This window comes from Penaeus monodon, chromosome 7 (assembly GCF_015228065.2).
Source record: "Penaeus monodon isolate SGIC_2016 chromosome 7, NSTDA_Pmon_1, whole genome shotgun sequence".
NCBI classification, from domain to species: domain Eukaryota; kingdom Metazoa; phylum Arthropoda; class Malacostraca; order Decapoda; family Penaeidae; genus Penaeus; species Penaeus monodon.
In genome coordinates this window covers 55,671,536-55,686,535 of record NC_051392.1, presented here as the reverse complement: position 1 = coordinate 55,686,535, position 15,000 = coordinate 55,671,536, and positions in this window count along the sequence as shown.

Here is a 15,000-nt window from a genome sequence, read left to right as displayed (position 1 = left end):
CCCTTCTGGTTTTTTTTGTTTTTTTTCATAATGTAATAAAAAAGCCTTTGAGGAAAAATGTCAGAATTGGATATCGAAATCGCAAACACCACCACTACCATTGTAATAACGCCATCACCATCATTATCATCACAAGCACCACTACCATTGCAACCACTACCATCACAACTACAACCACAACCACCGCCACCACCACCACCACTATCATCATCATCATCATCATCATCATCACCACCACCACCACCACCACCACCACCACCACCACCACCACCACCACTAGCACCACCATTACAACCACAACCACCATTGTAACAACACACAACCACCATCACAACCAATAACCACCTCACCACAACCACCGCCACCAACGCGCCAGAGACCAGGAATAACAATTAAAGCCAGTGTTGTCATTAATATTTCCACAAAACCGCTAGACTGGAGTTCAAAACACCGCTACACACAAGAGTAATCGCTCCTCATTTTCCTACTAAAGTAGCTAAATGTGAAAAAAAGGATCCGCTGCAATCTTGCTAAAAAAAGCGTTAGATCTAGCGGGAAAAGCGCTAGATTGGCAACATTGATTAAAACGGCTCGGAATCAACACCATCAAAGCTTGAGTCCCGTTTCTCGAAGAGCTAGGTGAAAGGGAAACGTTTTTTTTTTTTTTTTTTTTTTAGAGGGGAAATGTATTTTTGTTTTGTTTTGGAGAAGGAAAACTCTTTCTTTCTTTCTTTTTTTAGGAAACGTTTTTTTGTGAGAAGGGAAACATTTTGTATTGTTTTGTTTAGGAGAAGGGAAAACGTTTTTTTTCTCTCTCTCTTTCTTTCTTTCTTTCTTTCTTTCTTTCTTTCTTTCTTTTAAGGGAAACGTTTTTTTTCTCTCTCTCTTTTTCTTTCTTTCTTTCTTTCTTTTTTTTTTTTTTTTTTAGAAGGGAAACGTTTTTGCAACTGCGAGAGACACGTTGGTCCACTCCATCCGGGACCTAAACGTTTAACAGTTTTGATGCGGGATTAGAGAGTGTTTTTGTTCGTCGTGGCCGTCGTTTTGAAGCATTTTGTTTCTTTGTCTCTTTGTCTGTTTTTGTTTTGGTAGTAGTGGTAGGAGGAGCGATAGAAGTAGTAATAGCAGGAGTGGTGGTGGTGGTAAGAAAACAGTAGTCGGTGTTTTAGTAGTGGTTTATAATCGTAATGGCAGCAGTAGTAAGAGTGGTGGTGGTGGTAGAAGTAGTAGTAGTGTTAGTAATAATAGTAGTATTGGTGGTGAAAGAGTAGAAGTAGAGTAGTAGTAATTGTGGTAGTAGTAACAGTAATAGTAGTGAGAAAGTAGAATCTAGTGGGGATAGAAATAACAGTAATAGTAGTAGTATAGAGCTGGGGGGTGGTAGTTTAACTAAAAAGTAAAAAAAGTATATTAGTAAAAACCTAATGTAAAGTAGTATAGAAACCCGTAATAGTATTAGTATTAGTAACAAAAGGAGTGGTAATACTTGTATTAGTAGTAGTGACAACAATACTAACAATAACAGCGTTGGGTATTGTTCTTGATAATATTTGAGTTGATTTACTCTTATTATATTTTAAGCAGCTTTTGTTTTCTTAGCATCATCTCACTGTTGCTATTATTATTATTTTTTTAAATTTATTTCCCAGATTTTAAACGACTACCAATGAATTCTGTTGTTGTTTTTTTAATTTTAATGAAAAAGTTAATTTTTCCTGGGGTTTGGCCCTTTTTTCCCGGGGATGGGCCAAGGGGACGAAAAATAATCTCTCCCCTCTTTTCCTTTTCCTCCTGTTTATTTGTCTGTCTGTCTAACTCTTTGTCTGTTTCTTTCTTCCCCCTCTGTTTTTTTTTTTTTTTTTTTTTCTTTTTTTTTTCTCGTTGTCTCTTTTTTCATTATCTGTGTCTCTTTCTCATTTCTGCCCCCCCCTTTCCCCTTCCCCGCCCATTTTTTCTCTTTCCCTGCCCTTTTTTCTTTTTCTTTTCTCTCTCTCTCTTTCTTATTCTCTGTCTCTTTCTCATTCTCTGTCTCTGTCTCATTTTCTCTCTCTCTGTCTCATTCTCCTCTCTCTCTCGTTTTCTCTTCTCTCTCTCCCCCTTCTCTCTCTCTCCTTCCTCCCTCCTCTAAATCTCTCCCCTTCCTCTCCCCTCTCTCTCCCCTTCTTCTCTGATGGTTTCTGGGGAATTTGGGAAATCCTCCCACGGATCTCTCTGTGGCTGAATCTGTGGCGCTTTTGACTTTTTTTTATGTATATTTTTTGTTGGTTTGTCCGTTATGTCGTTTTAGTATCGTTGTTATTTTTTTCTTCTTCCTTTTCTTCTTTTTTCTTATTCTTTGTTGTCATCGTCGTCGTTATTATCATCACCATTATCACCTTCACCACCATCACCACCACCAACATCATCAACATAACCACTACCGCCACTATCATTAACAACATCATTCACCACCCCCCATCACTCCCAAACGTCACCAAAAACCCCCCCCCTTTTTAACCCCCCCCCCCCCCATCACTACCACCCACCCCACCACCATGACCACCCATAAACCACCATAAACTACCCCCAAACATAAAATCATCACCACCCTCACCCCCCAACACATAACCAACACCCGCTTCCCCCACCATCATCAACAAAACCCCACAATCACCCCCAAACCTCCACCATCACTATCACCCCCAACAGCACCATCAACAAATCACCACCATCATCAATATAACCAAACCACCAAACATGCGCCATCACCACAAACATCATCTACCACCACCACCACCACCAAACGTCACCATCACCACCAATGAAAATCACCCCCCCCCAAAAACCCCCCCCCCAAACCCCCCCAAAAACCTTATAAACTTCCTTTCGGGTTTCCCTGTTTTTTTCCCTTTTTATTTTTTTAAATAATTTTTTTTTGGGGGTTTTTTTTTTTTTTTTTTTTTTGGGGGGGTATTTCTGTTTTTTCCGGTTTTATTTTTGGGGAAATAAAATTTTTTTTTTTTTTTTTTTTTTTTTTTTTTTTTGGGGGGGGGGAAATCCGTCTGTTTAATTTTAATTTTCCGTTTTTTAAAAGGGAATTTTTGGGTAAAATAACCCCCTTTTTTTTTTTTTTTTTTTTTTTTTAATTTTTGTTTTTTTTTTTTTTTTTTTTTTTTTTTTTTTTTTTTTTTTTTTTTTTTTGGGGGGGGGGAAAACCGTCTTTTTAATTTTTTGTGGTTTTTGTGAAAAACATTTTTTTTTTTTTTTTTTTTTTTTTTTTTTTTGGGGGGGGGGGGTAAAGGAGCTATAAATTTTCCCCTCCTTTTTTTTTTTTCCCCCTTTTTTTTCCCCCTTTCCCCCTTTCCCTCCTTCTTTCCCTTTCGGCCTCCCCTTTCCCCTTTACCCCTTTCCTTTTTCCTCCCTTCCCCCCTTTTTCCCTTTCTTCCCCCCCCCTTTCCTTCCCTTCCCCCCCTTCCTCCCTATCCTTTTTTTCCCTTTTTTCCCCCCTTCCTCCCTTTCCCCCTTCCTCCCCCTTTCCCTTTCCCCCCTTTTTTTTCCCCTCCCCTCCCCCTTTCCCCTTCCCTTTTCCTCCCCCCTCCCCCCTTTTTCCTTTTTTCCTTTTTTTCCCCCCTACCTTTTACCTCCCCCCCTCCCTTTCCCCCTCTACCTTCTTTTTTTCCCTTCCTTTTCTTTTTTTCCTCCCCCCAAATCCCTCCTCCCTCCCTCCTTCTTTTCCTCCTCCCTCCCTTCTCCTTTCCTCCTCCCTCCCTCCTTCTTCCTCCTTCCCTCCTTCCTCCCTCTCCTCCCCTCATCTCCCCTCCCCCCCCCCAATCCCCCTCTTTTGTTTTCAAGTATTTATTCTCTTTCCACTTACAATATTACCCTTTGAGAAATACAGCGTCTTGTGGTCTTTGATTCTCTTTGCTCGAAATATACTTGAGATTAATAGAACAGGATCACGATATTTGAAGAAGCGAATAATAGACGAATTTATAATCAACAATAAACCAAGCAGAGAGTAAAGAAAGATAAATGAAAGTAGAATGAAAAATGAAACGAATTTTGGAACATTTAGGGGGGGGGAGATAAAGTTCGAGTGGAATTTCGAATAATTTCCGTCAGCGATAAAAAAAAAAAAAAAAATGCCCTTTTTTTTTTAAGTAAAAAAAGGGGATTCTTTTTTTTTTAAAAAATAAAAAATGGTTGAGTTGTTTTTATTTTTTTCAAATTTAAAGGGGGCCGTTTTCGAGGCCTGTTTGCTCTACAGACAGATAACGCTCCATACTTTGCTCTTTTCTTTATTTATTTTCTCTTCTCCCCTTTTTCCCCCATTTTCCCCTCCCCTTTTTTCCCTACTTTCAGTTTTTTTCTTTTTTTCCCTTTTTTTTCCCCCCATTTTTATTCCCACCTCTTTCTCTCTTTTTCTTTTTTTTTTTTTACCCTTTTTCCCCCTTTGTTTTTTCTTTTTCTTATTTTCCTTTTCTTTTCCTTCCCTTTCCTTCCTTCCCCCCCCTTTCCCCCCATACATCACATTTATGCTTCCCTCCCTCCTTTTTTTCCTCCCTCCTTCCTTCCCTCCCTTTCTTTCCTCCCTCCTTCCTTACCTCCCTCCTCCCCCCCCTCCCTACACCCCTCCTTCCCCGCCCTCTTTTTCCTTTTTACAACCTTTTTACGAAAACCGGGGGACCAAAACGATGGGTCTGGTCCCAGGGGAAAAGAGAGAGGGGAGAGAGAGAAGGGGAGAAAAGAGGGGGGAAAAGGGGGAGAGGGGAGAGAAGAGAGAGAAAGAGAGGAAAAAGAGAGAGAGAGAAGGGCAGAGAGAGACAAGAAAAGAAGCAGGAAGAGAGAGAGACAGGGGAAGGGCCAAAAGAGAGAGAGAGAGAGAGAGAAAGAGAGACAGAAAGAGTGAAAACAGAGAGAGGGGGGAGAGGGAGAGAACAGATAAAGAAAAAAGGGAAAAAGGGGAAAAAGAGAAATAAGAATAGTTGACACCATCTCCATGTCACAGGTGCAATAACGTCAACTTAAGACCTTCATTAAGTGTGTTTACAAAGGAGGGAGGAGGGGAAGGAGGAGGGGGAAGGGGGGGGAGAAGAGATAGATGGGGAGAGAGAGGATAGTGGAAGGAAAGGAGAAGGGGGGAGGAGGGGGAAAGGGGAAGGAAAAAAGAATGGGTTTTAAAGGGGAGGATAGAAGAGGGGGGGGAGGAGGGCGGAAGTGAAAGTGTTCCGGTCCGTCATGTCAAGTCACATTTGTCGGGTCGTTCTTGCACTTTTATCGCCTCGGGTTATGGTCGGGGATGTCTCTTCGGTGCCTCGCGGGGGTTTTGGTTTGGGCGGGGGGGGGTTTGGGGGTGCTGGCGAAAGGGAAGGGGGGAGGGGATGAGGGAGAGGGAGAATGAGGCACGCTTGGGGGGGGAGGGAGAGAAAGGAAGAGAGAGAGAGAGAGACGCCCGACAACCCCGACAAAAGAACACAGAGAGGAAAAAGATAGACAAACAGACGAGAAAGGGGAGAAGAGAGTTGAAAAGAAAAAAAACTTTTATACATTTTCTGTGTCTAAAATTTTATCCGTCCTTTTTTAAAAGAGAAAATAAAAGTAAGAGCCCGCCCCTTGAAGCTAATGCAAAAAGAGTTCAAGTACGACGTTGAAGGAGGAAAAGGGGGAGAGGAGAAGGAGGAGGAGAGGGAGGGGGGAGAAGGAGGAGGAGGGGGGGCGGGGGGGGAAGGAGGGGGGGGAAGGGGGGGGGAGGGGGGAGGGAAAAAGGGGTGGGGGAAGTGTAGGAATAGGAGGAGGAGGGCGAAGAAGTGGAGTAAGAGGGGAGGAAGAAGAAAAAAGAAAGAGGATAATTAGGGAAAAAAAAAAGGGAGGAAGGGGAAAATAGAAGGAGGAAAAACGAAGAAAAATGAATAGGAGAAGAAGATGAAGAAGAAGAAAAAACAGAAGCAAAAAAAAAGACGAAGATGGAGAAAAAGACAAGAAAAAGGAGAAGGAGAATAACTGAACCGAAAAACAAACAAAAAAAAAAAAAAAAAAAAAAAAAAAAAAAAAAAAAAAAAAAAAAAAAAAAACCCCTTTAAAAGAAATTCCTCTTTAGATCACTTTAACTGATAAATCCCAACATAATATTATCGACGGGGTAATTAGACCCCAAGATCCCAGGGGCTTTCATGTCTCTGCAGATCGAGGGCGACGCGCGAAGGGAGAGGGAAGCTGTCGGAGGGAAGGTTGCAAATGGGCGTAAAGGGGTTGCATACCCACGCCCTCCTCCCCCCCTCCCCCTCCTCCCCCCCTCCCCCCCCCCCCCCCCCTTTCCCCCTCCCAGCCCGCCTTTTTCTGGTTTCTTTTTTTCCTTTTTTTTTAACTTTCTTTTCCCTTTTTTTTTTTTTTTTTTTTTTTCCCTTTTTTTCCCTTTTTTCTTTCTTTCGTTCTTTTTCCCTTTTTCTTTCTTTCTTTCTTTCTTTTTTTAATTTTTCGTCTTTCTTTTGGGGCTTTTTTTCGCCTTCTTCAAATTTGTTTTCCCTTTTTTTTAAAAATTCGCTTTTTTTTATTCTTTTTTTTTGCTTTTTTTTTTTTAACCCCATTTTTTTTTTTCGTTTTAAAAACTTGTTTTTTAAATTTTTCACGTCCTCGGCTAACCGTCTTTTTTTCCATCCCCTCCTTGCTTCGCCAAAATTTACCCCCCTCTCTTAAATTTTTTGAAATTTTTGAAAATTTCCCTTTTATCTTTCCCCCTTTCCCCTCATTTCTTTTTTCTTTATTAATCCCCTTCCTTCTATAAGTCCATTCCTTTAACGAAGTAGTTTCTCTCTTTATCTCTCTCTCTCTATTTTGTTCTCTGTTCTCTTTCCCCCTCTCTCCCCCTCCCCCCCTCTCTCCCCTCTCTCCCCTCTCCCTTTTCCCCCTTTTCTCTCCTCCTCCTCTCTACCTCCTTTTCCCCCTTTTTTTCCTCCCCCTCTTCTCTTCTCCCTTTCTCTCTCTCTCTCTCTCCCTCTCTCTTTTTCTCTCTTTTTTTTTTTTTTTTCCCCTCCCCTCCCCCCTCTCCTCCCCTTCCCCCCTCCCCTTTCCCCCCTCTCCCCTTCCTCTCTCTCTTTTTTTTTTTGTTTCTCTCTCTCTCTCTCTCTCTCTCTCTCTCCCCCTTTTCCGGCCCCCTCCTTTCTCCCCGTCTCTTTTCTCCTCCCCCCTTTCTCTCTCTCTCTCCCCCTCCCCCTCTCCCCCTCCCCCCAAATTTTCCTCCCTCTCCCCTTGTGGGGTTCTTCTCTCCTCCCCCTCCTCAGTCTCGGGGTCTCCCCTCTCTTCTCTCCCCTCTCGTGTTTGTATTTTCCCCTCTCTTCTCTCTTTTCCTTTTTCTCCCCTCTCTCTCCCCTTTTCTCTCAATTTTCGCCCCCTCTCCCCCCTCTCTCTCTCACATCTTTTCTCCTCCCTCTTCTCTTTTCTGTGGGGGGTGTGGGGTTTCCTTTTCTCTCTCTCTCTCTCCCCTCGGCTTTCCCCCTCTCTCCTTTTCATTCCCCTCTCCTCTCTCTCCTTTTCCCGTGTGTTGGGTGTTTTTGTGGGCCCCTTTTCTCTCTCTCTCTCCCCCTCTCTCCCTCTCTTTCCTCTCTCTCTTCTCTCCTCCTCCCCCCTCTCTTCTCTCTTCCTCAAGTCTCTTTTCCTCCCCTCCGCTCCCCTTCCTTTCTCTCCCCTCCTCCCCCTCTCTCCTTTTTTTCCCCTCACTCTCTTCTCTCTCCCTTTTCATCTCTCCCCCTCTCCTCTCCTCTTCCTCTCTCCCTCCTCTCTCTCTCTCGCTTTTGTGTGTGTGTGTGGTGTTTTCTCTCTTCTCCTTCCTCCCCCCCCTCCTCGTCTCCCCCCAATCTTTTCTCTCTCCCCCCTCTCCCCCTCTCCTCCTCTTTGCCCTTTTCCCTTCCCTTCCCTCTTCCTTCCCCTTTCTCTCTCGTTTTTTGTTTGTTTTTTCCTCTCTCTCTCTCACCCCCTCTCCTCTCTCAATCACTCTCTCTCTCTCTCTCTCTCTCTCTCTCTCTCTCTCTCTCTCGTTTACCTCGTTTCGTCTTGCTCTTCCGTTTTCTGTTGCTAATTTATACGCTTGGCTACCCACGTCAGACGTACTGTATTGTCTTGCCCCCTTGCCTCTGAGGGTATACTGTGCAAACCTTGTCTCTTGTTCTTCTCCTTGCCTCTTCTCTCTTTGCCTCTTCTTTCTTCCCATTTTCTTCCGTTTCTTACCTCTTCTCTTCTCTTCGTATCTTTTCTTGCCTCTTCTGCATTCGTGTTGTATCTTCTCTTTCCCCTTCCGTCTTCGCCTCTCCCTTTGCCTGTCCTGGACCTCGATTCCCTCTTCCCCTACCCCCCTTCCCTCTTTTCCTTCCCTCTTCCCTCTTTTCCTTCTCTCGCCCTTTTCTAATTCCCCCTTGTTTCTTCTCCCCCTTCTTGCCTCTTTTCCTCTCTTCCCTTACCTCTTCTCCCTTCCCCTTACCCCTCCTCTTCTCCCTTCTCTCGCCTCTTCTCATTCCCCCTTTGCCTCTTCCCCTTTCCCCTTATTTTCCCTCCTTTCCTCCTTGTCTCTTCCTCTTTTCCCTTACCTTTCCCCCTCTCCCACCCGAACCTCCTTCCCCCCTTGCCTCTTCCCCTTTCGAATTACCTCTCCTCTTCCCCCTTCCGAACCTCCTTCCCCCTTACCTCTCCTCCTTCTTCCCTTCCCTCTCCCCCTTTCTCCTCACCTCCCTCTCTCCCTTCCGAACCTCCTTGTAGGGTAAAATCCCAGAAAATTTATTCTGACTCTGTAAACACACAAGTACACACGCACCGGGGTCTATGGTCGGTGTGTTTACATGTACTTGCTAATTCTTGCTGTAGCTTCTTTGCATAATCTGTAGTTGCAAAAGTTGTTGCAGAGGGAGGTGGTGCTTCTCGGTTCGAGATTTAGCTGGAGGGAGATTCATCAGTGGCGTGTGATATTTTTTGGAGTAAGGGGGAAAAGAGGAAGAGCGAGGGGGGAGGAAGGGAGTGTGAGGATGGGTGAGGGAGAGGGAGAGAAAGAGAGACAGAGAGCGGCAGACCTACAGACATAGACAGATAGATAAATAGATAGATAGATAGATAGATAGATAGATAGATAGATAGATATAGGCAGAGAGAGAGAGAGAGAGAGAGAGAGAGAGAGAGAGAGAGAGAGAGAGAGAGAGAGAGAGAGAGAGAGAGAGAGAGAATTCTGAACTCCCATATATACAATCACACACACACACACACACACACACACACACACACACACACACACACACACATACACACACACACACACACACACACACACACACACACACACACACACAGATACAAACAGAGAAAGACATAAACAAAGCACAGAGTGAAGGCGTGTCCGCCATAGTGTTGCCATATCCCCCATCCCTCTTTGCAATCAGCATGACTCTCAGCCTTTGCATAACTAATTTTTCTCTCCTCTCTCTCTCTCTCCTCGCCTCTCCCAAACCCCGGATGAGAATACCATGCCATTTGTCTTGCCAGATTCAACCGTTTCGGAACAGAGGGCGGTGTTGAGTCCTGTCCGGTTTACGATAACATAGTGCCTTGGGAGATGTTAAAGACGGGTGTGCGTGTTGTTATTGTAGTGTAAGTTGTTATTGTAAGTTGTAAGTGTGTTGTTGGTTCTTATTATTATCCTGTTGGGTATCACGCTGTTATTGTTGTTTTTTTTATGTCATGTGTCATGTTGGCTCTTCTTTGGTTGTGAGTGTATGGTGTGTATTATGATTGTTCCTGTTTTCGTTTTTTTTATTGTTATGGTTAATATTATAATTATTTTCACTATTATTATTGTTATACTGGGTAGTATATTAGGTGTCATCACCACCACCACCACCATTATCATCCTTATCACCTTATCATCATCATCATCATCACCATTATCATCCTTATCACCTTATCATCATCATCATCATCACCATTATCATCCTTATCATAATACATATTCACTACAGCATTGTCTTTTTTGTCGTTGGTGTGATTAGTTACTAGCGTTGCTTCACGCTCCGCCAGAGGACAGATTGGTTGAGTAATTGCGCAAGAGAGAAGTTTCTAAAAGTGTAGCATTTGAAACGGTACCGTATTGACTTTCCGTTGATTAGAGGCGAATGCAGACGAACAGAGAGGGAGAGAGGGAGGGAGAGAGAGAGAGAGAGAGAGAGAGAGAGAGAGAGAGAGAGAGAGAGAGAGAGAGAGAGAGAGAGAGAGAGAGAGGAGAAAAGAGAGAAAGAGAAAGAACAAGACAAGAGAAAAAAAAAGAGAGAAGGAGAGAGAGAGAGAGACAAAGGGTGGAGGGGGGCGGCAGATAAACGGAGTCAGCAGATAACACGAAACAGAACTTAAATACAAGGAGAAAAAAAAAAAACAGACGAGCGAAAAAAGGAGAGAAAAGGAGAAGAGAGAGACAGGACAGTGATGTTAAGGAGGGTCAGCATTTAAACCCAACGATAATAGCATAAAAAGCGAGGAGAGGAAGAGGAGAAGAAAGAGGGGGCATGACGCAGCGAAAAAAAGAGACAGGGGAAAGGAAGAGAGAGAGAGAAAGAAGGAGGATAGAGAAGGAGGGGGCATGACGCAGCGAAAAAGAGGAGAGAGGGGAAAGGAAGAGAGAGAGAGAAGAAGGAGGATGAGAGAAGGAGGGGGCATGACGCAGCGAAAAAGAGGAGAGAGGGGAAAGGAAGAGAAAGAGAGAAGGAGGAGCTGATATGAGGGTAAGGAGGGGCATGACGCAGCGAAAAAGAGGAGAGAGGGGAAAGGAAGAGAAAGAGGAAAGCATAATAATGAAGAAAGGAGGGGCTGACGCACGAAAAGAGGAGGAGGGGAAAGGAAGAGAGGGAGAGAAGAAGGAGGAGAAGGAGGGGGGGGGCATGGCGCAGCGAAAAAGAGGGTAGGAAGGAGAGAAGGAGGAAGAATCGAGAAAGGGAAGGTGGAGACAGGAGAGGAGGAGAGAAGGCGAGAGAGAGCGAAGGAAGGAAGAAATAGGGCATAACGCAGCGAAAAAGAGAGAGAAAGATGGGGGAAGGGGAATGAGAGCAAAGTGAGAGGAGAAAAGGAAAGGGGACATGACGCAGCAAGAATGAGAGAGAAAAGAGGAGTAGAGGAAGAAGAAGAGAAGACGATGTGAAGGAGTAGAGAATGGAGTGAGAGGAAGAGGAGGACGAGAAGGAGAGGGGATGAGGGAGAAGATTAGAGAGAGGTAAGCAGATGAGAAGAGGTGCGGGAGAAGAGAAGCAGATGATCTTGGCGCAGCGAAGAGAGAAGAGAAGAGATGAGAAAGAGGGAGGTAGGGATGTAGTAGAGAGGGAAAGAGAGAAGAGAAGGTGAGGAAGGGAAGTACGAGGAGAGAGAGGAGGAGGAGGAGAGGGGAGAAGAGGGAGGTAAGGGAGGGAAAAAGAAGAGAGGAGAGGAGGTGAGGAAGGGAAGTAGGAGGAGAGAGAGAAGGAGGAGGAGGAATGATACATCTATTTACGGGGACGCTGACCTTAATGTGTTATGTGACGTCACGCGATACAGGTAGATAGAAAGAAAGACGGGTGGAGGAAGGTAATGAAGGGACGGAGGGAGGGAGAAGGAGAGGGAGAGAAGGAGAAGGAAAGACAGAGAGAGAAAAGGAGAAGAAAAGTGATCGAAATAGAGAGAGGAGAGGAGAGAAAAAAAGAGAGACATACAGACAGACAGACTAACTGAACAGACTGACTGCTGACTGATAAAGGGAGGGGGGAAGGGAAGGAGGGGGAGGGGGCGAAAGTGGCCGAGGGAAGCCCACTTGTTTGGTCAAGGATTCCACTCTTTGCTCTGTTCGGATTATTTCTCCCTGTTTTTGCCGGCCAGGCGCGACACATCTGTTGTTTGGACAGGGCAGTGTGACCCCCCTCCCCCCCCCTTCCCTCTTTCTTCCCTCCCTATCCATCAATTGCCTTATACTCCATCGGCTTTTTCCTCCTACTCTTCCTTATCCTTATCCTTCTTCTCCTTCTCCCCTTCTCTTTCTCCCCTCTTATTCCTACTTCTCCCTTATTCTTCATCTCTTCCTCTCCTCCCTGCTTTTTTTCCTCCCTTCCTCCTTCTCCCCTCTTCTCCTCTTTTTTTTCCTTTCTATTCCTCCAATCCCTCTCTTTTCTCCTCATTCTTCTCCCCTCTTCTTCATTTTCTTTTTCTGCTCCTCCTGTCCCTCCCATCTCTTCCTTTCTAGTTCTTTCAACTCTCTTTCTCTCCTTCCCTTCCTCCCCTGTTCTTCACTCTTCACCTCCACTTCTTCTTTCTCTAAGCTCTCAACTCCTGTCCAAGCTCCCATGCATTCTTTCTTTCTCTCTTCCCCTCTCTCTCTTCCCTCTCTTCCCTCTTCCCCTCTTCCCTCTCCCCTCTCTTCCCATCTTCCCTCTCCCCTCTCCTCCTTCCTCTCCTCTTCCCCTCTTCCCTCTTCCCTCTCCCCTCTCTTCCCATCTTCCCTCTCCCCTCTCCCCTCTCCCCTCTCTTCCCTCCTCTCCTCTTCCCCTCTTCCCATCTTCACTCTCCCCTCTCCCCTTTTCTTCTCCCTCTTCCTCCCTTACACACCCCGCACCTCCTGTTACCCTTCCCCCTATTCGCCTCTTCTCCTCTCCCCCACTACCTTTCTCCCTCCTTCCTCCCTCTTTCTCCCTCTTTCCCTACCAACCCTGCCTCCCCCCTTCCCCCCTGGCCCGCTAATTCTCCCCCTGCCCCCCCCCCTACCTCTTTTATCCTCCCTCCCTCACCCACCCCTTCCCCCTCCTTCTCCCCTGTCCCCTACTTCCCCCTCCTTCTCCCCCCCACCTTCCGTCCATATAGTGTTGCGCTTATTTTTACGTTGCAATTGTTCTTGCAGCTGCACCGGGGAACCGCCAATTAGGTCGCGTTTAATGAGGCTTTGGAACCGGGGAGGGGAGGGATGGGAGGAGAGGGAAGGGAGGAGAGGGAGGGGGAGGGAAGGGAGGAGAGAGAGGGGGAGGGAAGGGAGGAGAGGGAGGGGAGGGAATGAGGGGGTGAAGGGAGAAGAGAGGGAGGGGGGAGGGGAGGAGAAGGGAGAAGAGATGAAAGGGTAAGGGAAGTGGAGAAGGGAGGGTAGTGGGGATGGAGAAGGGGGAAGGGGAGATGAAGGGAGGAGAGGGAGATGAAGGGAGGAGAGGGAGGGGGAGGGAAGGGAGGAGAGGGAGGAAGGAAGGAGAGGGAGGGGGGAGGAGGGGAGGGGAGATGGCCTCGCTCTAATCTGGGAAGACGCGTAGAAGGTCCTCCTATAATCAGGTGGCTTTAGATAGCATCTCTGTGTCTATTTCTATCTGTGTCTGCATATTTATCGCTCTCTGTCTATCTGCTTATCTTTTTTCTTCTTTTTCTCTTAGTTTCTCCTCCTCTCCCGCACTCTCTGTCATTCCTTCTTTTCATTTCCTTCTGTCATCTCTTTCTTTCAATTCTTTCCTTCCCTCCTCCCTTCTCTTTCTCTCCCTTCCTCCCGTCCCTCTCCCTCCTTCCTCTCCCTACTTTCCTCTTCCTCCCTCCCTCCTTAACCCTCCCTCGCTCCTGCCCATCTTCCTCCCTCCCTCCCTCTCTTCCTCCCTTCCTCCTGTCTCTCTCTCCTCCCCCATCCCTCTCTTCCTTCTCTCTCTCTCTCTCTCTCTCCTCTCTCTCTCCTCTCTCTCTCTCTCTCTCTCTCTCTCTCTCTCTCTCCCTCTCTCTCTCTCTCCTTCTCCCCCCCCCCCCACATAACACACACACACACACACACACACACACACAATGAGAGGCTATGTATTCCATCCTTATATTATGATCGTTGACCTTATAAGTATTTAGTAAGTACCCAGCTGAGACCCCAAAACCTGGACACCCGACACACTTAGAAGACACTACTCATGATTTAGAAGGCGCTATGTACTTAGAAAGCTTAGAAGCTACTACTCATGCTTAGAAGACACTATGACTTAAAAGACAAAACAGTACTCGTGACTTAGAAGACATTACTGACTCAGAAGACTCTACTCATGACTTAGAAGACACTATGACTTAAAAGACAAACAACTCTGACTTAGAGACAATGCTCATGACTAGAAACACTTTCTACTTAGAAGACAATACTCATGACTTAGGAAACACTACTGACTTAGAAGACAATACTCATGACTTCCGAGCTAACCACGCATGACTCACAAGCCACTACCCATGTTCTTCACAAGGGGAAGAACATGCGGTGTTCTGTCGGCCGCCGCAAAGGTCGCGTCGCTTCCCTTGTTATGCGTTAAGGGAGATGGGAAGAAAGACCTTGTGGTTTCAGAGTGCGTTTTATAGATTATGTTGCTGGGTCTTTTGATGCGGGAATATAAGTGTGGATAGTTTTATTTTGTAGTTTTATGTATATAGAGTTTTTTTTGTGTGTGTGAAGAGACGCTTCGTTTTTTTAATTTCCGTGTTTGTAGGTAGATAGATGTGGTAAGATAGATAAACAGGCAGACAGACAAATATAGATGTAGATAGATTTATATTGAGTGTGAAATTGAAATATATATATATATATATATATATATATATATATATATATATATATATATATATATATATATATATAAATGATCATTTAAGATCTTGCATATATAATATATTTTTTTTATAAACTTCTTAAGAAAAATCTAATCGTGAATATAGGATTATCTCTCTCAATATTTTCGAAATTATTTTGTCATCTCCAAGTAACATTTTTTGAAGCGAAACGGATATTGAAATCGACGAAATCCGGATACAGCGAGAATTTTGCCTCTCTTCTTTTCACTCTCCCGTTTTCTTATTTGCTTTTACTGTTATTCTTTCCTTTTATTGCTCTTTCCCCTTTTCCTCTTGACCCTTCCTTTCTGCTTCCCGCCACTTCCTTCTACGTGTTTCTTTTTGGTTGCCTTCTTTTCCTGTTCTCTTTTCGTAAGTGTGCGTCTCCTTTTCTATCTCTTCTTTCTAGTTTCTCTTTCTTTCGTTATTCCTTTC